The following is a 20028-nucleotide window of genomic DNA, read 5'->3' as shown; positions in this document are numbered from 1 at the left end:
GCTGCCCCTGGCTGATGATCAGTGGAGACACTTTTAATGACGTATTAGATGCCACACAGGAGGAAACGTTTTCGTGGACGGCTCTCTACCGAGTCTCTAAGAATTATGTTACAGACCTGGGCCAGAGAGTTGGATCATCTTCTGTCCATTAGTTGCAAAGCAGTTTGTTGCTCTTTGGAGTTTAATTCTCCTCCTGACAGTTACCTGGAGAAATCTTATCACCGCTGATTTTATCACCGTTGTTGTTATTTTGAAGATTTCTCCTTTTGACTAGATCTGCCGGAATGAAGCCGAGGTACCAAGAGGCATTTGTTACAAACATTCAGAACTAATGAACCGGGAAACAAAGGTAGAGGCACTGAATGAGCACGAATCACCATTTCTGATGATGCCCGTTCTCTGCAAAGGCTGCTATAACAGGTTCATGCTGAATCCTAGACTGCGGGGAGCATGAATATTCTTGGGATTTCCAGACCTGGATTTCTGCTCAGAGGTGAGCCTTTAGAGAGGCACAGCCTCACTGCCTTTGGGTGCGTCCCAGCACCATCTCTGCTGAGTTTCCGTGGAGGTGGGGCAGTGGGGCGCAGCGGCCAGGAGCGGGCACCACGGCCAGGAGGCAAGACCTGGATTCCTGTGTGACTCTGGCAGGAAGGCAGATGCAAAGCAGGACTTGATAAGGGGGGGACAGTGACTTTTGTTCCCTTGTTGGATGTCCCAGGGATAAGAGGACGGTTGTAGGTAGTTGTAGGGTTTTTTTTTAATTTTTTAATGTTTATTTATTTTTGAGAGAGAGAGGGCATGAGCAGGGGAGGAGCAGACAGAAAGGGAGACACAGAATCCACAGAAGGCTCCAGGCTCTGAGCCGTCAGCACAGAGCCCGACGTGGGGCTCGAACTCACAAACCACGAGATCATGACCTGAGCCGAAGTCAGATGCTTGACAGACTGGGCCACCCAGTCGCCCCATAGGTATTTCTTTTTTAACTGAAAATAAGACTGTGCAAAATATAGCACCCTTACCTTATCCTCTCCAACCTTTCCCTTCCCCTATGCTAATTCTAGCTTTTAGTTTTTTTAATGGAGAATTCATGGCACCATTTGCCACCATTGTGGGAGGTTTTGCGATTGACCCCTTTCCTTAACCTGATCTTTGCCCTATCTTCCGGTCCTTTCTTTGCGTCCTGCATCATCTGTCTCATTTGTTTCTCAACCCACCCATCAACCAAAGGGGTTGGAATTCAAGGTCAGCTCCGGAGCATGGTCTGTATTTTTCTTGTAATTGGTTGTACACCTTACACAGGTTATTATTTAAGGGGACAAGGGACCCTTACCGCCACGCCTGCTGGGGTGGAGCCAGCCAGTGACATAAAGTCTAGCCCTCAACTGGACTTCACATGTGGATCTCCAGGGCCAGAAGCTGTCCTTGGTTTTCAGTCCGTTCAAGGGAGGTTTTTAATAACTTGTGAATTGGGAATACCTTCTGAATGCTTTCTGAAGCCACTGAGAGTCATGAATACCTTCTGATCCCATGATAATAGTTTTTAGAGATATTTTGCCTCTTTGAAACAGACTTTGAAATCCATTCCTAAAAACTTTTTCAAATCCTGGCATTTGAGGAACTTGTGCTTTTTGTTTTCTGACCACTCCTGAGATTGTGTTATCCCTTCTTTTCTCTGCATCGAGACTTAATTCTTCCCCCCTGGGAGGTTTTATGTATAACGTTCTTCCTTCATTTGTAAATGCTCCTGGTGCCAAGGAGAAGCTCTCCGATCTGTAGTGATGATCTGTAGTGATGATGAATACCTGATCCCGTTTCAACGATACAGGTTTTAAAGTTCGTTCGTTCTTTGATTTATTCAGTAATTATTCATTGAGCATCTGTGGGTCAGGTATTGGGGATACGGCCTAAACAGATTGACAAAGCGCCCTGCCCTCTGAGCTTGTGTTTATCGTGGGGAGCATATGTGATAAAGAGGTAGGACATGTAAGAGCTAGACTGCATGAGTGCTGTTTGAAGAAAAAAGAAGGCAGGAAAGGGGGTGCCGGGGCGTGCTGATGTCAAAAGTGCATATTGAGATTGCTCACTACAGAGATGGCCTGTGAGTAAGGGCCTGCAGGAAGTAAGGGGACGAGCCAGAGGGATGTCTGGAGCAAGAGAATACCAGATCGAGACGGAAAAGCAGAAGCCAAGGCCCTGAGGTCAGAGCAAGCTTGGCATGTTCAAGCTTGGGGGGGAGTGTGTAGGCTGGGGAGGGTGTGTATTTTTCTGAAATATGCCAAGAAAATGTACTAATGGGCTACCATTTTCCTGAAACTTACAAGAGAAGAGAGTGTCACGAACTCCTTCCACGGTAGGGGCAAAAGCCGACAGTGTGGGTGTGATGGAGCGGAAGTGTCCCCAAGAGTGTCATTCATTGCCACAGAGGAGCCCCGGTTCTGGAGAGGAGGGATCGATCGCCTTGTGCCATTTTCAAGATGAAGACGGTCCAGCCACTTGCCCTTGGGGTGCAAACACGAGTCTGCCACGAAGCTGGAATAAAGTGTGGACTCTGTCCACATCCATCCTGACTCCACTGAGTGCATCTGATGGGCTCCCAGTAGGGGATCTGAGTCCCCGGGGCTAGAAAAACCCCCCTCATCGAAAATTACCTGCGGTCTTTTCCTCCTGCCCAGCTGCAGAGTTTTTTGCATTCCAATTATCTCTCGTGGATAAGTGTGGGGAGAAAAAAAATAATTGATGCATTTCACTTGGGCGTCGCAAGCCTGTCACAAAGGAAAGGTCTGGACCTCTTTTTTCCCATTTCAGTGTGACGCTAACAAGAGTGAAAAGCATTGTATTTGAGGGTCTAATTGGCTGCCCTTCAAAGGAATCAGGGAAATGGGCCCGGTTGTAAAGCCACCCAGATTTTTGCCTTGTGAGTTACCGTTCAAAGACTCAGCGGGACAGGTGGTCAGGAAGCGACACTCGGAGGGGCCCAGGGGGAATGGAAGCAGGCCTGGAAGAGAGGGCGAGAGCAAGGTGGTCCGATGCGAAAGGCACAGATGATTGATCTCAAAGCCTTTTTTGGCATTTTCCTTCAAAAGCACACCCTGACACGCCCCAGCTTTCCTCCATAAAACTCAAGACTGGAATGTCTTTCTCAGATGCATACAACGGTCTTTGAAAGTGTGCGAGTGGCTGTTCTCCCTTATCGAGACGGGGATGCTTTTCAATCTTTTAGTGAGACGGTACTTAATTAGGTTTTTTTCCTAAACCAGGTGCAGCATCAACTCACATTATGCGTTTTCTCTTAGCTCACCTCCTCACCGAGGTCCTGAACGTGCTGGGGGCCCGGCCGGGGCCTGGGGGCTTATTTCATGGGTGCAGGGACATTGAAAAGGTTTCTGTAGCCTCTAGCTTTCTGTGATTGTGGCCTCATTAGCACTATATTCTAACAAACACAGTCAAACGTGTAGAACTCAGTAATGTGCTCCCTCAGCCCTTCTCTACTTGACTTCGGTTTGGAGGCTGGGGGAAGTCAGCCCCCGAGAGGAAGCCCAGGGCTCCTGCCCCCTCCCCTCCATGAGCATTCCACAGTTGCTCCTCGTTTATTCTCTTCTCGACCATCATAATCCAGCCTTTATATCCACCCAGTGACCTGGACATTTTGGGCCACGACAGAGCATGAGATGATGTCTCAAGAGAACAAAGAGGAAAACGTCCAAGTTTAACTTTGACCCCCACAGGACGAGGTGCTAACACAGTAAGCGTGGGAAGTGCTCTAAGGAGAAGGGAGGACGGGAGTTAGGGAAGAAGCCCTGACTGCAGGATGATCATTAATAGATGAACACGCACAGACTGGGTAATCATCCAGAGCGGTGTGAATGTAGGACGATGGACACGTGCATGGCGGTGAGTGTGGATGTGCATGTGTGTGTGCACACGCGTGTGTGTGTGCACACGCATGCGTGCATACTCTAGTGGAAGGTGAGCAAAGGAAAGGTGGATGGATCGTAGGGCATTTGCCATCACTGGTTTTGAATAGCTTTTCCATAGATCTCTATCTTGCTTTGCAAGTTCATTGGCACAGAGCCTCCGGGGCGGGGCGGGGGGGGGTGCTCCAGGATCCCTCTGCCCGCCGATGAATCCCTCAGGAGGGTGGTGGCCGTGTCCAGAAAGGTGGACTGTTATGAAACTGCATCTTCCTCCATCTGGCAGCTCTCCGGAACATGAAAAATGCTCCACTTTGCCTGGGTGTAATTAAACTTAGGGCTGAAGTCTTACCCTGCAGCATTGCTGGTAAATTCAATAATGATGAATTAAGTGGAATATTTACAGCATTAATGTGAACAGGATTTAAAATCATATATACAGTTCACTTAATTACATTCCTTGTGACTTCCCTCCACCCTCAAAATGTTATTTCAGCATGCAGCCTAATTGCAGCAGCTTTTCTGTCTCAAAATAGCTCCTGTCTCTTCTTTTCCTCTCTCCACACTGATTTGCTCTCTGTATTTGTCTACGATCCTGTTGGAGATATATTTGCCTGCCTGGGTTTTTTGGTTGTGAGGTTCCCTTTTTTTCCCCCAGTGTATTCAATCTGCAGCCACTATAACATTTCTCAGCTTTATTTGGGGGTATAAGATGATTAGGCTGTGTTTTCAGGGACAACAATTAGAAATGACGGGGTCCTGAGCTCTCCAATCTGTGTCCTCTTTGCCTTGTTCACAATTGGTCGGAGACCCTGGCTGGGTTCTTTCTCCTGGGGAGGGGCCAGGGTGGGACCCTCGAGAATACAGACAGTGCCCCTGGTGGCCACTGTGCCCTCTCACCCGTCAGGAACGCTTCTGCTCATCTGCCATCTGGACTCTCTCTTTCCTCTCAGACTTGTCCCTGGTGGTTTCTTTGGGAGCGAAAGTGAAGCTGGTCAATTTTCTGTCCGGACTGGTAACTTCCGGCTCCTATCTCAGCCACTTCACCGGCACAACGGGAGGGATTTATAGGACCTTGACTTACCGGGAAGCAGTCTTTTCCCCTTTCCCCTGGTGCCTGAGCTTTGCTTAGCATCCCTGTGACAAATAGGTGCCCAGGTCCCATCCTCTGAGTAGCCAGCCTTGCCGAGGGGGGAGCTCTTCCCGGCACTTAGGCAACCACATCGCAAGAGGGAGCTGCTTGGGTCTGGGGTGGGAGACAGTGAGAAGTGGCCCAGCACCCAGCAGGGAATGCACAGTGGACTCTGGACACGTCTCCCTGCTTTGGAGCGAATAATCATCCGTGCTCCCCGGTCCCAGAGGCTTGCTTTCCCCGGGCAAACGTTTCAGTGGTTATTTCTGACCTGCTGTTCTCTGGTTCCACGGACAGCTGCCAAGACTTTATCACAACTGCGGCTTTTGTCTTGATCGGGGCAGTAGCCTGTGGTTGAAGGGGAGGGGAACCCACTTCATACTAGCTGGAGGAGGAGGAGAGAGTGCATCTTAAGGGCACAGAATCCAGGGGTGGGGAGATGCCCCGGGCCTCTGGGGAACACTGGGATTAGGAAGTGGGAAGCTGACGGCAGGCAGGCGGTGTCTATTCATTCCTCTCTGCCTCCCCGCCCAGGCCTATCCTTTCTGCTTGCCATTTGCATCCTGAAACCTGCAGGCCCGTTTTCTAGCTAGAGCTGTGCCCACCCCACCCCCCACCCTGGCTCCCAGTCACTGTGCCCACAGTTCAAGAGAACAGTCCGAGAATCTGGCAGAGTGGGTGAGTTGTACCTGCCTGGTCCCCTTGACTGTCCCTGGGGAGCAGAGTAGAGCACGCCTACCCCAGGCTCTCCCTCTGGGGGTGCCTGTGGGATGTGGGTCTCGGCTTCTAGCTCCCTTCGCTTTAGGACTCTGTCTGCTGGGTGGGACCACCGGCCTCCCCCAGCGCTGGGACAGGAGCGAAAACACTGATCTGGGGCATCGCTTTTCCTCTCCCCCCTGCAGATCTCCCAGGGACAGGCATCATCGCTGCAGCCGGGGAAGGGGGATCGCCGAGGATTTTGAGAGATAATTAGGTGATGGACATCATAGGCTCATTAGCAGGCCAAACTTTTCCCATTAAAAGACAGGTGGGGCTGCAGATCGGGGCTTTGGGCCCAGCAGCAATGTTCTCTTTGGAGCCACTGAACGGTCAGCCAAAAATCTGCCGGGGAGTGCAGCCACGGGAGTAGGGGGAGGGGGTTCTCTGTGCATCTGGAGAGCATCTGGGGCCATGGGGGACCATTCTCTCCCCTCCCTTTGCTTGGGCCTGGAGCCAAGATTGACAGTGGGTGAGTGGTGATTTGGGGGTCTACTCGGGATGCTTTGCAGATGAATGAATCGCCTCTGGGCACACCATTCTCAGAGGTAAAGCCAGGAATCATTTCTGCCTAACCTTGCGCCACCCCCCCCCCCCATGGCAATTATCCTGAGACCCTTGCAGGTGGCTAACCCGAGTCTGGATGGGAATATTTGCCCAGTTGTCCTGTGACAGGATGCACCCGGATATTGTGTAAAGGCAGGGTGTTCCGAGGTATTCTGCGGTCCTGCCTGTTAGGGAGGCATGGAGGGCGTTTCTGAGGCCTCTTCAGGGATGGACACCACAACCAGAGAGAGTTTCACATGAATACACCTGTCTTCCAGGACCCAATTCTGAGTGTGGTCTGCTCACTGCACCCCCCCCTCCCCCCCCCCCCCCGCCCTCATTAGAATTACTTTTAGTCCCGATTGAAAAATGTGATCCCTTCCCTCCTTTCAACCTATTTAGGTAAACAGGGGAGGTGTTTTAAATGCAGATGTAGAAAAATCTACAGGTTATGTTAAACAAAAAAAGCCAACTACAAAGCTGGAAACAATATAATTCCTTTTGAGTTAGAAAAAAAAAAGGAACTATTGGACAGGATGAATGTCCTGGTATTAATGTGATATGTGATATTTTTTTCTGGAAGAATGCATCAGAAGCTTGATCACTGGTTACCTTGGAAAGAGACACTTGGTGGGGGGTGGGGGGAGGGAAACTCCTGGTTTTCATTTCAACCTTTTCTGTTTGCATTTCTAACCACATACCTCTGTTATTTTCATGCTTTTAAATGCCATCAGGGATTATCTGGGCAGTGGGATTACACCCCCATTTTCTTTTCTTCTCTATGCTCTTTTCGTGTTAAGAAAACCAATTTTTAAAAACGCACTTCAAGAAGATGAACCTGCCACCCACTGACAGTAGTGGATTCTCCAGGGAGGGAGCCCAGGGTTGCATATTTAGCATGCACTCCAATATCCCAGGATGCGGCAGATCAGAGAATGCCACCCCAAAACGTGCCACTGGCATATCGATTATTTGGAGCAGACGCTTGAGGAACAGCAGAGGCAGGAAGGACTCTCTGACCTCTCCCTTCCTACCTAAAAACATGACATAGGGGCGCCTGGGTGGCTCAGTCGGTTAAGCGTCCCGACTTTGGCTCAGGTCACGATCTCGTGGTTTGTGGGTTCGAGCCCCGCGTCGGGCTCTGTGCTGACAGCTCAGAGCCTGGAGCCTGCTTCCGATTCTGTCTCCCTCTCTCTCTGCCCCTCCCCTGCTCACTCTGTCTCTCTCAAAAATAAATAAACATTGAAAAAAGAATAATAAAAAACAAAACATGACATAAAATTTCCTGTGAGGAAGGTACCCTCCTTGTACCAGGAAGGGCAGAAGTTCTGTGCATCGCCAGAGATGCTTGTCATCCTGGAGAAGTGCCCACGAGGTGCCCAGTGAAAACAACCCTTGTCTCCTATCGGTTCCTCCGTGTATTTATTTACCCTCCCACAGTCTGTCATCCTTCAAGCCCAGTTCCCCTTGCTTTTGTCTTGTTACTTCTCTACAAATCTGTTACTCTTTGTTTAGATGCTCCATAAGCCCCAAATTCTAATCACCCCTTTGAGTTACTCATCACCCAGCTTCACCCACGTATGTATGTGCTGCCCACGTTAATAAACTCTGTTTTTCTCTTGTCAGTCTGTCCTTTGTCTGTTTAATCTCCAGGCCCCAGCTGCAGAACCTAGGAGGGTGGAGGACAGGTTTTCCTTTCTCTCCTGTAAGATTCTGATGCTTCCCAGATCCTTGCAAATGGACATTTTGACAAACAGCAGAGCAAACGTTGTCTGGTGATTTTCTTGTGCCTTTCACTGCTACCACTTGGGGATGGCGACGCTGGGGCTCACTGCTTTGGGGGTGCCTACTCGCGATGCACATTTCTGAGCCTAGCCCCAGAGAAATTGTTGGCGTCCTATTCAGGAACCAGCTGGAGAAAACTCTTTCAAAGAGCTCATGGGATGAGGCCAGGCTACCTGGCTGATCTCCCTATTTCAAGGTCAATTTTTTGTAATCATGGGAGTGAAATCCATTGTATACACAGTCCCAGGGATTATGCAAAATGTGCACACAAGTGGGGAAGGGGGACCTTTGGGTGCTATCTTTAGAATTCTGCCTATCTCATGAACGCTGAAGAGAACTTTTCAATTTTTTTTTTTACCATTAATATGATGTTTCGTAGGTAGAGTTTTGATAGATATCTTTTGATAGATACTAAAGATAGTCTCTTTTTATCCACAGTCATTTTGCATCTATGTTCTTTTTTTAAATATTTATTTATTTTTGAGAGAGAGAGAAACAGACATAGTGCGAGCGAGGTTGGGGCAGAGAGAGAGGAAGACACAGAATCCGAAACAGGCTCCAGCCTCTGAGCTGTCAGTACAGAGCCTGATGTGGGGCTCGAACCCATAAGCTGTAGATCATGACCTGAGCCGAAGTTGGACGCTCAACCAACTGGAGCCACCCAGGCACCCCTGCATCTATGTTCATAAGTGAGTGTGGCTTAAAATTTTTATTTATGTTTTGTTTCTCTGGTGTGAATATTAAGGTTACACCAACATCATCCAGGGTCGAGTTGTCTTTCTTCCCCTCCCTCCCAACCGTTCATCCTCTGGAATTATTATTCTTTGATAATTTGATAGTGTAGAGGAGGGGGGAAAAAAAACCAAAAAACACTTTACCTCTACTGTCTTATGTCCAGTGCCTGGGACCTGTGAATTAAACTGACAAAAGACAGACTAACAGGAGAAACACAATAAAATTTTATTGTTAATTTTATGTGCATGAGGGCTCCACAGAAAAGACCTGAAAACCCAAAGCAGTGTTTAGGATTGAGAACTTATATACCATTTTGACATGGGGTCAAATTACTAGGCAAATTACTAGACAAAGAAAAAAAAATCTGAGCTTCTGGGGCCACACATTGTGGGGGAAAAATATATGGGGGAAACTAATGGTGGGTAAGGATTATTTGGTAAGGTTTGTGATGCAAACCAATCATCTCTGGTGTGTTCTCTTTCTGGTACAGGGAGGGGCAGGCACCATTAGGAATGGCGATTTATATCCTGCCCTTAGGCAGAAGGGGAGAAGGCAGAGAGTTCTTCCTGAACCTGCTGTTGCTCAGTTGCCTTAAGCTAAAAATAATCCTTATGCCCAAACGGTGCATTTGGGATCCCCTTCAATAGTCTCTCAGTACTCCCATTTTGCTTCTAATGTGTGTGTGTGTGTGTGTGTGTGTGTGTGCACATCACACTACACACCAGAGGCTGTGCACCTTGGAGACATGCTGGGGATGGTGGTATGGCGTTACCCAAGATGGATAGCGCTTCTCCCTCTTTTGTGTTGTTCTTTCTATTTACCACCTATTTTCTCCCCTCTTTTGGACTTCATTGGGTGTATTGACCTTTCTACACGACTTTCTCCTTTTTTTCCCCCACGCTTTATTTGTTTGAACATTTTAAATTCACTTTCGTGTTTGTGGCTACCTTTGACGTTTTAACAGGGATAGTAGACTTAATGATGTTCGAAATTAATGAGTATCTCTCTCCCCTCCTCCCTAGCAACCTTTCAGGGCCCTGGATGCTTGTAACTTGCTTTACCCCGGCATCGTCCATATTAGTTTTCTAACATTTTAGTTCTACCTTTTTTTTTTTCTGATACCTCCAAGTTAGTTACTAGTATTGTTACTGTTTTATTTTTTTTAAGCGTAGATTTTATTTTTTCAGAGCAATTTTAGGTTCACAGCAAAATTGGGCTGAAGGTTCAGAGATCCCTCGTATACTCCCCGCCCTCTCTCATGCAAAGCCTCCGCCATGGTCAACACCCCCGGACCAGAGAGGTACGTTTGTGACTTCTAAAGAACCTTTGTGGACGTATCATTAGCACCCAGAGTCCACAGTTTACATTAGGGTTCACTCTTGGTCTTGTACATTCTTTGGTTTTAAACAAACATATAATGCCATGTATCTACCATTACAGTATCATGCAGAGTATTTTCACTGCCCTAAAAATCCTCTGTGCTCCTCCTATCCCCCCTCTCCCCTGACAACCACTCCTCTCTTGACTGTCTCCATAGTTTGATTTTTCCAGAATGCCATACGGTCGAACACATACAGTCTGTGTTCACGTACAGCCTTTTCATTATTGCCTTCTTTCACTAAGTAATAGGCATTTGAGGCTCATTCATGTCTTTTCATGGCTTGATAGCTCGTTTCTTTTCAGTGTTGAATAGTATTCCCTTGTCTGGATGTGCTAACAACTGGATGTTTATCCGTTCACCTGCTCAGGGCATGTCGGTTGCTCCTAAGTTTTGGCAGTTATGAAGAAAGCTGCTATAAACATCCATGTGCAAGATGTTGTGAGGATGTAAGTTTTCAACTCCTTTGGGTGAATACTAAGGGGCATGATTACTGGATCATCTGGTAAAAGTATGTTTGGTTTTATTTATTTATTTATTTTTTTAATTTTAGAGAGAGAGAAAGAGAGCCCAGTTTGGGGCTCAATCTCACTGCTTTAAGACCTGAGCTGAAATCGAGGGTCAGATTGTCAACCAACTGAGCCACCCAGGTGCCCCTATTATATATATATTTTTAATTTTTTTAACGTTTATTTATTTTTGAGACAGAGGGAGACAGAGCATGAACGGGGAGGGTCAGAGAGAGAGGGAGACACAGAATCGGAAGCAGGCTCCTCGCTCTGAGCTGTCAGCACAGAGCTCGACGCGGGGCTCGAACTCACGGACCATGATATCATGACCTGAGCCGAAGTCGGATGCTTAACCGACTGAGCCAGCCAGGTGCCCCACCCAGGTGCCCCTATATTAGCTATAATTCTGTTCTGTATAAGTTTGTCGTTTATAAGCCACACTTCCTTGATAACTGTAGCTTTAACATAAATCTTCTGATTTCAAACAATGATTAAAAAGCTTTGAATAAGCATTTTGATAACAGTTTAATAAGCATAAGTGAGTCCTTAATTTAGGATCCTCTAATGATTCAGGATCTTGTAATGCTTTGGAGCCATTATCTCATTTATTCAGCCAACACATGTTTAATAATTTCTTGACATTTACCAGACATTGATTATTTTTATTATATAAGAGCACGAATGGAGATAGAAGGAATCAGAATAAACCTAGATTGGGGGGTCTATATTTTTCTTCTGAAAACTTCTATTAAAAAATAGAAAATAGGGGCGCCTGGGTGGCGCAGTCGGTTAAGCGTCCGACTTCAGCCAGGTCACGATCTCACGGTCCGTGGGTTCGAGCCCCGCGTCAGGCTCTGGGCTGATGGCTCAGAGCCTGGAGCCTGTTTCCAATTCTGTGTCTCCCTCTCTCTCTCTGCCCCTCTCCTGTTCATGCTCTGTCTCTCTCTGTCCCAAAAATAAATAAACGTTGAAAAAAAAAATTAAAAAAAAAAAAATAGAAAATAGACCTTTAAAATAGACCTTAAAAATATTATTATTATTGTCATTTTAGAAAGGGGGGAGAGGCAGAGAGAGAGAAGGAGAGAGAGAATCCCAAGCAGCTCTTTGCTGTCAGTGAAGAGCCTGACGTGGGGCTTGATCTCATGACACTGGGATCGTGACCCGAGCCAAAATCAAGAGTCGGGTGCTTAACCGACTGCGCCACCCAGGAGCCCTCCCCCTGCCCAACTTTTAAATTGTAATGACATCCTGCTTATCAATTCTTGTTATTGCTTTATATGATCAGCAGTTGTGTGTATTTTCCAGCAATTCTGCCCATTTCTTTGTTCGCCATCGTTCCACGCTTCACACCCCTTTCCCTTTTCTTTCTTCTTTTATTATTTCCTTACTCAGGATCCAGAAGGATAAACATCTCTTCTCTCATCTAAAAATACCTCTATTTTGCTCTGACTCTTGAAGGAAAAACTGAGTTGCATCTAAATGCCTCGGTTGACAGAAAGTTTTATTTCCTCTGGCACGTTGACAGCGTCATTCCGAAGTATTACTGCACTTCGACCGCGAGAGTTTTGTTACATGTCGCGGTCTCTGTAAGCGTCACAAAGACATATCCAGCAGCGGCCTCCTCTGTTTTCTGTCTTTCCCTCTGGTATCGTTTTCATTTGTCTTGGTGTTTCTCGGTTTCAGCATGGTGGGGCGTTGTAGGTGTACGTGTGTGTGTGTGTGTGCTGTTCTGCGTAAGACTTGGAGAGCTCTTCTTTTCTTATCACTCAAAGACTTACCTCTTTATTTAGTTACGCATTTATTTATTTATTTTTGCTGTTGCTTTTATTTTTAATTTTCTTTTTCTGTTTTCTTTTCTTTATTTTTATTTCTTTTAAATTTTATTTAAATCCGAGCTAGTGAACATCCAGTGTGATGATGGTTTCAGGAGTAGAATTTAGAGATTCATCCCCTACATGTAACACCCAGTGCTCATCCCAACAAGTGCCCTCCTTAGTGCCCATCCCTCATTTAGCCCATCCCCCCACCCAACACCCCACCAGCAACCCTCGGTTTGTTCTCTGTATTTAAGAGTCTCTTTTGGTGCCTGGGTGGCTCAGTCGGTTGAACGTCTGACTTTGGCTCAGGTCGTGATCTCGCGGTTCGTGAGTTCGAGACCCACGTCAGGCTCTGTGCTGACAGCTCGGAGCCTGGAGCCTGCTTCCCATTCTGTGTCTCCCTCTCTCTCTGCCCCTTGCCCACTAGCACTCTGTCTCTCCCTCTCTCTCTCTCTTAAAAATAAATAAACATTTGTATAAAAAAAAAAAGAGAGTCCCTCATGGTTTGCCTCCCTCTCTATTTTTATCTTATTTAAGCTGAATACTCATTATTATTATTATTATTATTATTATTATTAATTTCTGGGAAGTTTTTAGCAATTATCTCTTCTTAGCAATTATCTCTTCAAATTTACCTCTTCCTCATTCTTCATTGTCTTCTGCAGCACTTAATAGATGTTTATTCTATGCTCTTATATATCTGCCCCACGTGTTACACTTTCCTTGATGTTCTCTATCCCTTTATCTCTCTGTGGGCTCTTCTCTGGTTCATGGATTAGACACTGAGCTGATTGTCACCCACATTTTAAGTTGACTGTTAAGTTTTTTTATTTTTTATTTTTTTTAATGTTTATTTATTTTTGAGACTGAGAAAGAGCGTGAATGGGGGAGGGCCAGAGAGAGGGAGACACAGAATCTGAAGCAGGCTCCAGGCTCAGAGCTGTCAGCACAGAGGCCGATGCGGGGGTCGAACTCATGGGAGTGTCAGATCATGACCTGAGCTGAAGTCAGATGCTTAACTGACTGAGTCACCCAGGCGTCCCAGACTGTTGAGTTTTTAATTGCAATGACTAGTTTTTATTTTTGAATTGTCTCTGGCTTTTTTTTTTACTGTGTCTGCTTCCCTTTGTTACAGCTCGTTCTTTTCTTACAGGTTTGATTTCTTCTTTTATGTGTTTCGTGTCTTTAATGCCAGGTTAGGCATATTTTATATTTTAAAGCCATGTTTCTCCTTGGTGCATCATGGACTCCATTTGTCGGTGTGTTGTTTTCTCGTAGGCTTTGTAACTTTTTAATTTTAATATTTTATTTATTTTTGAGAGAGAGAGAGTGTGAGTGAGGAGAAGGGCAGAGAGAGAGGGAGACACAGAATCCAAAGCAGGCTCCAGGCTCTGAGCTGTCAGCACAGAGCCCGACACGGGGCTCGAACCCACGAAGTCAGATCATGACCTGAGCCGAAGTCGGACGCTGAACCGACTGAGCCACCAGCGCCCTGGCTTTGTAACTTTTTAGACCAGTACTTCTCTAGTGGGGTGTGCTTTTGCTCGAAGGATTCCCAAGGCCCTGGATCATGGGAGGACCTTCAACATGGTTTTGCATTTGCTTCTGTAAGACCCTTTTATAGTGATGTTAGCCTAGAACTGATTTTTACAGTGACGTCCAAGTCGGGGTTTTCCCAGCCCAGCAGACACTAGAGACTCAGAACCCTGAACGATTAAGGTGAAAGCCCATGGTTCTTGTTCTTCAAACAGTTTTTCCTCCAGGAACCAGGCAGAAACATGTAATCATTCTTTTGTCTCTCTGTGCAGCTGGACGGATCTTTTTGTCCTACTTTCCTGCCCCCTTCCACATAGGGACAGAATTTCGTGAGCCTTGCATTTATAGACTGTCACCACCTGCCTCGTGTGGCACAAGGCCTCCTCTTTGCTGCATGAGGACAGTAACACTCAGAACCCGTTAATGGGGCCTCGGTAATCCCTAGGCAACATCTGAACCTGAACTGGTTTTGGTATTTAGGCTCTGGTTTATAGCTTCCTTGTCATCAGTGATCCCTTTTCTTTGTTGCAAGCTCAGATGTGCATTTAAAACCCTTTTGTTTATCGCATCCGTCATTTCTAGGCATTGTGGAGGGAGATTTTGGTTGTATCTTAATGTTTAAATCTTGCTGGAAACAGACCTGTCTCTAGGAGAAATGTAAATTTGCACAGCCGTTGTACCGTGTCCTGTCTTGAGTTGTTCACGAGGTCCGAGGTGTCCCAGGCTCTGCCAGGCAGCAGGCAGCGCCCCTTACATACGTGTCACTTCCCGGAGCTTCACGATGCGTATCTTTTTTAAGACTTGTGACTTGACATTTCCGTAATGTTGACAATGAAATGAAAATGCGGATCCGCGTTCAAATTCGACAGGACTGATGTAAGTGGCAGGTCAGGACTTCTGTTAGGCTGTTCGGCAGGGAGGGAGGTTTTGAGTGGGGACTCCTTTTATGAGTGGGGAGTACATCTGTAACTATTTTGGGGTTGTGGGCGTGCTTGCTTTCCCAGTTCACCTTGCAGCTCCAGGTGTTTTCCGTATGCACCCACCATACTCAGGACCAGGAGGGAGACAACTCAGCATTGCAGTAGGTGGGGGGGGGGGGGGGGGGTTGGAAAACTCTCCTGTTAACCCTTTCACCCTGGTGCCCTGGGTGCCCAGGGAGGTGGTTGATGGTGAGGCCAGCGCATTCCTGAGAATCTTTTTGGCAATCCGTTTCCTTTGAGACGGATAGGCTACTAACAGGAAGGAGTAACGCGATCTTAGGCTCTGCTTGAGAGTGGTGCTTGAGGGGGAAAGGAGATTCTGCTCAGTGGTTTATCAGAAGTCTTATCTTGGTGCATGATTTTCTTTTTAGGGGGAAGGGGAAACTTTAAAGCCACTTGGTGACATGAACGGACAGAGGAGAAAGAGATAGGAGAAAATCTAGGATGAGCATTAACTTCCTTGGGGCTTATGCTAAAGTGTCGCCCGGGTTTCAATTAGCAGAGCACCTCCTTCCCCATTCCTGGCGGATCAGCGGTTACCATGGCAGCAGGCACACTGCTCCCTGTATAGCCCACCCTGTGGCGCGCCAGGTCCTGTTTGCTGAGCCCAGACCTGACTTCTCCGCAGGCTCGGGGTTCTACTGGCATCGAGTGGGACAGATTTTGGTGAGGAGGTGGTTTACGGTTTTGAGATGTGCCCGGCAGCTCTGTCTCGGTCGGATATTCTGTTCCTGCTCCCGTGCTTCCGACTGGAACCTTACACGCGAAGGCATCACAGGCTGTCCCGTGGGCAAGCACACCTCCTTGCCACTTCCCTTGGACCCTCACGTGGTGTCTCTCCATGGGTTTCCTTTGGTTGGGTCCTCCTGGAACAGGGTTTCTCAGAATGGGTTCCGTGGGCTTTCCGCCCAGGCGCTTGTTCCCACGTTCCTGGTTTGGCGAATGAGGAAGATTGTGGAATCTGTCTTTCTAATAGAAATTACGAGAGGAGGGGATACACCCCCTAAGGGGATAAGTCTATCCCGTTTGGTGCAAGGTGAACAAAACTGCTAAGAGTCCTAAGTAGGATTCCTAGTAAACACTTGTCAGGGAATCTGGGCTGGACATAACAGCCAGGGAGTCCATTCTCAATGGGCTTCTTTTGTGTTTTTCTGGATCCCTCTTTCTCCTCTAAACTATGTTCCCTCGGGTGCCTGTCACACCTTCAAACTCCGGAGCCCTGCCCAGTTCTCCCAGAAGTTCCAAGCAACTGCACTGAAGAAAAAAACTTTTTTTTTTTAATTAATGTTTATTTATTTTTTGAGAGAGAGACAGAGTGCGAGCCAGGGGAGGGGCAGAGAGAGAGGGATTCACAGACTCCGAAGCAGGCTCCAGGCTCTGAGCTGTCAGCACAGAGCCTGTCATAGGGCTTGAACTCAGGAACTATGAGATCATGACCGAGGCTGAAGTCGGATGCTTCACTGACTGAGCCACCCAGGCGCCCCGAAAAAAACTTAGTATGATTTTTGTGGAAGTTATTTAGGTGATCCTTCTTTTTAAAATGTTGTTTTATTATAACCTGAGACCTACCTTCTTAACAAATTTTGAAGGGTACACACACACGTTATCGTTGACTTTGGTACGATGTTATATGGGAGATCTCCAACGGCTTATTCATCTTGCTTAACAGATATTATGCCCACTGATTAGTAATGCCATCTTCAAAAATACAGAATGCTTTCACCCATTTGGGTGTCATCTTTGGACACGGGCCAGGCTTACCTTCTTGGCTTCTCTTCAATTTTAGTATATGTGCTACTGAAACGAGCAGGTTGGTTGATTTGTTTGCTTGCATACGTATGTACGTACGTATGTGTTTTTGCAAGTTCAAGTTTGAGAACCACTGCAGAAGACTCTGCTTGGCCTGGCCTCAGTTAGGTTCTTGTACCATCCAGTGGTTCCCAGCCTGTGAGAGTCTCACACACACACACACACACACACACACACACACACACACACGCACACGGCTTCAGTCCTGCACCTCTCTTTGTGGTGAGAGCTCCCGTGTCATTTGACATAATTGACATTACATTTTCCAGCCCTGTTTCATGGTGGTCCTCTTTTTTTTTTCTCGGGGCCTGAGGGGCAAAGAGAGAGGGAGACAGAATCCCAAGCAGGCACCATGCTGCCAGCACAGAGCCTAGTGTGGGTCTTGAACTCATAAACCGTGAGATCATGACCTGAGCTGAAATCAAGAGTCGGGCATTTAACCGACCGAGCCACCCAGGTGCCACCACATTGGTCCTCTTTCACATTCGTGGTCCGCCGTAATCCAGACATCGCCTAGAGAGAATGTCCTTCTGAAGCCTTTGTTTTCGGCAAGGCATTTATTTTCTGCTTTCGCGGAAGCTGAAAGGAGTATGGAGCTCTCAGCAGCCACGTCTCTCCCTTTCTCCGAACCCCCGCTGGATGGCATTTCCTTTCCCACTAGGAACCAAGCCATTCCTCATGGTCCCCTGTGGTCACATGAGAAGGTCTCTTCCCAGCCTGGCAAACATTTCTGCTCTGCCCCATTAAATCCTATTCGTTTCACCAAGCAGGGTCTGCCCTTGAACATGAGGACCGCCTCACTCGTCCCCACACTGACCGTACTGGTAAGCCCCACTCCACGTGACTTCTGATGGTTTTTATTCCTGCTGTCTCAGAACCAGGTTTTGTTTTGGTTTGGTTTTTTTTCGCTTTGTGCTTTAGCTTCAAGCGACCTCAGGTCAGAACAGATAGCTCTCTCTGTCAGTCTTCTCCTGTCTGACACAAGCAGAGGGCTCAAGAACTAAGCTTCCCACACTGGGGTCCACGCGGGGCGTCCTCCACGGCATCTGGGCTTCTCGGCATAGTGCCTGCCTGGTGTCCTTACACAGAGACAGACGCCCTCTGAAGATTTAGGGTAGCCCCTAAATCTTAACCAAAAATGGTAGATAAAGAGAATGTGTTTCCCTCCTGGGAGCTACATTTGTTTCCAGAGACCAATTTTCCTCCTGGCCCTTCCCCTTCCTACTAACATTGATGGGAAATCTGGGGAGTAAGGAATAGTGCTCATTCTTCTCGGAAATTAGCTGTTGGGTGCTATTTCAATGATCCAGTTTCCAAGGTGAATTTCTAAAAATTATATGTATACATTTTTTAAAAACATTAAATTTTAAAATGGAAATTTAATGGCCTAATGAAATAGCATTGAGTATATGATATTGTACATAGATCATGTATGTATTTATGCACATGTGTGCACATGTAAAGTTTATCTGCCTATCCATCCATCTGTCTATCTATCTATCTATCTATCTATCACAGTTTCTCTGGATAATAAACAACCACCCAGCACACTTTAGGGATGCTAGTGACCTACTTTGTCCCCATCTCTCTGGTTGTAACATTTTTTAGGAAGCGCAAACTGGTATTAATGTTAGTCTAAGTAAACAACATTAGATGAAAAATCTGCTATTCAAAAAAGAAAGAAGGAAGGAAGGAAAAAGAAAGAAAGAAAAGAGGACAAAATTACTTTGTAGTCCAAAGCAGAATAGACAATCTTAAAGGGCACCAAGCCCTCTCCGAGTATTGATGGAAAGTCTCTATTACCTGTAGCAACTGGTGACCCTTCCTGAAAGTTGAAAATGTTGACATGACCATGAATCTTAAAAGGCTCTCACTTTATAGCCAAGACTGGGCTCAACTCTGCCAGCACAGAGTATTGGGATCTGAAGGTATTTGAAAACTCTGCACCAAATCCTATCGTGATCCATTTTTTTCTGCCCCTTCATGGCCTTCTGCCCTTTTGGGCTTAAGTTAAGAACGGATTAAGTGTACTAGGCACATCATTAGCCTTCCTTTTTTCTTCTTCTTCTTTTTTTTTTTTTTTTAGTGTTTATTTATTTTGAGAGAGAGAGAAAGAGATAGAGGGGCAAAGAGAGAGGGAGAGAGAGAATCCCAAGCAGGCTCCCCACCATCGGTGCAGATGGGGCTGGAACTCACCAACCATGAGATCATGAGCTGAAACCAAGAGTTGGGTGTTTAACCAACCGAGCCACTGAGGTACCCCAGCCTTTGATGCCCTCAGCCGGCCTGCCAGCCTCTTAGGCCGTGTCTGTCTTACTCCTCCCTGCCCACACCATCCATCCACCTTTGACTGACAGCCCCCAGGGGAAGTTTGGGAGAAACTACCAGACCACCTCCAATCAAATAAATTGGTGATAATCTGCATGTGGGCACACATGTGCATATTCTCTCTCTCTCTCTCATTCTCTCTCTCTCTCTCTCTCTCTCTCACACACACACACACACACACACACACACACACACACACACACACCTGCACATCCTGAAAAGGTGAATAAGAGGAACACTTCTGGGCTCACAGCCATTGTAGCTTTCTTCCCCATTGATCCTGGCAAGGGAAACAGGTGGCTTCTGTGTCCGAATCACTTTTCCCCATCTGGTGAATGGGGATGTGGCGGAAAAAGTAGCAGATTGGTACAAGAGCTGCTGGGCTTGTTGGCCACGTGCCCATCTGGTGGCACCAGCAGATTTTTCTGTTCACAGTCCACCCCCCCACCCGCAAGTCTGACCTTGGCAGAAGTTTACCCAAATACGATGTGACTTTGTGTTCTTTGTACGATGTGTTCTTTGTGGAGAGGACCCATGAGTCTGGAAGTGTGGATTTTCTTTGTTAGTTGGGACTCATTCTTGTAGAGCTGGGTTCTTCTTAACACAGTGGGTAGCTGTGCTGAAGTTTACCTTTGCACTCTCCTAAGTGTTTCTTGAACAGATTAATGGCAGGATAATATTGCCAGGGAAATAGTTAGCTAATTAAGACAACAAACTTTTGGAGACAAACATTTAGCTGCATTTACATAATGTGTAAGTATTTGCATCTCGATGTGTTCATTGCTCTTTGCTTAGAAGCCGAGGCT

At 46.8% G+C, this 20028-nt stretch overlaps 1 protein-coding gene and 1 non-coding gene across 3 annotated transcripts in view; one reads left to right on the top strand and one right to left on the bottom strand.

Moving 5' to 3' along the window:
* The window catches only part of SLC39A11 (solute carrier family 39 member 11), a 342512-nt gene that overhangs the window by 160315 nt on the left and 162169 nt on the right, over positions 1-20028 (top strand). The gene's annotated exons all lie outside the window — the stretch shown is intronic.
* On the bottom strand, positions 16788-16895 carry LOC115501883. The gene has a single exon (XR_003964938.1). It is a non-coding gene; the product is annotated as a U6 spliceosomal RNA (small nuclear RNA).

Source organism: Lynx canadensis, chromosome E1, assembly GCF_007474595.2.
Source record: "Lynx canadensis isolate LIC74 chromosome E1, mLynCan4.pri.v2, whole genome shotgun sequence".
In the NCBI taxonomy this organism is placed as follows: domain Eukaryota; kingdom Metazoa; phylum Chordata; class Mammalia; order Carnivora; family Felidae; genus Lynx; species Lynx canadensis.
Note: the sequence above shows the minus strand (reverse complement) of the source record. Positions and strands in the feature narration are given on the sequence as shown.